Genomic DNA, 1,246 nt, shown 5'->3' on the forward strand with positions numbered 1-1,246 from the left:
GTTTTTGCCTGTGTTTCGACGAATTACCAATATAAACAAATACCTGGAGACAAGTTTTGCATCTTTATTTCTTTTGATGAAATCAGCTGTGACAAGCACATAATATTAAATATTCCCGTTTAACAAACTGGGGCAACTCAAAGTTAAACTTCAGACGCATTAGTTACTACCGAAATTGTTACTTGGGTCAAGCTTACACTTACGGGAACTTGTTTTCTGTCGTTATGTGAGTTAAACCCTGTACTTAACATATCAAGTTTGTTCTTTAATAAGCAATACACCTCTATGGTAAAATATCAGTGTGCTTACTACTGTGCCTGACTTGAAAATAAGGTTATGCTCTCATCAACTCCATGTGGTTGTGTTAACTGTACTGTTTTGTTACATTCTGTCTCCCATGTGATTGCGGGGATGTTGGTTCAGCATGACCGCAGTACACATGTGTATAACGCTCCGCATTTCAGACTAGTTCCATATCGATAAAATAAGGGATAGATGATTCACCATTCAGCGAACACATATTGCCAGTTGACTTTAAAAGAAACGAATAAATAAGTTGAAATACAACAAAGCTTTGTTACAGCGACTGAACAATTAAAGATCCAAGACTATTACGTCATACCTTTCCAGGGAATAATATTTGACACCAAAGCCAATAGGAATGCATGACGCAATGCCAATCTACCAATCAAAATCTTTGTCCTATCGCCACTTGGCCCGTAGATGGAAACCTTCAGAATGCGTGAAGATTAATGAATAATTTAATAAACATCCGTTCAGTAACTCCTGACCGTATTGGTCATTTATTTTTAGAATGTCTACGGTGCTAAAATATAAGGCATAGTAAATTTAAATTCCATTACCATAAGATCGCTAACACAAAGCAAGATATGGGAAATATAATTATAGCTACGGTCACGACAGCGTCCAGTAGACCGAAAATAAACGGAATAAACTGAAAAGCGGTGACATGCGGCAGTGGAAGCGAGCGCGGAGGAATACCGGCAGCAGCGGGCGGGGGCTCGTCGTGACGCGTGACGGAGCTCTGACGTGGATCCTGACGTAGACGCCCATCTTCCAGTAGGAGTTCGAGTTCGCGTCCCGACTGTCGACGTAACGGCCAGGTAGGTCCCCCATCAACAAGTTCCCGCCATCCTGTCACCCATTCGCCCGGCCGGCGCCGCCACGTAGGCCTCTGTCGACGGCAACGGAAACATGGCTCCGATTTATTGTCGAAGGGAAGCCT

General features: G+C 42.7%; 1 pseudogene; it reads right to left on the reverse strand.

The window, feature by feature from the left end:
- Positions 1-1,137, reverse strand: part of LOC119585367 — a 31,734-nt pseudogene extending 30,597 nt beyond the window's left edge.
- Between the last annotated feature and the right edge of the window lie 109 nt (positions 1,138-1,246).

Source organism: Penaeus monodon, chromosome 19, assembly GCF_015228065.2.
Source record: "Penaeus monodon isolate SGIC_2016 chromosome 19, NSTDA_Pmon_1, whole genome shotgun sequence".
In the NCBI taxonomy this organism is placed as follows: Eukaryota; Metazoa; Arthropoda; class Malacostraca; order Decapoda; family Penaeidae; genus Penaeus; species Penaeus monodon.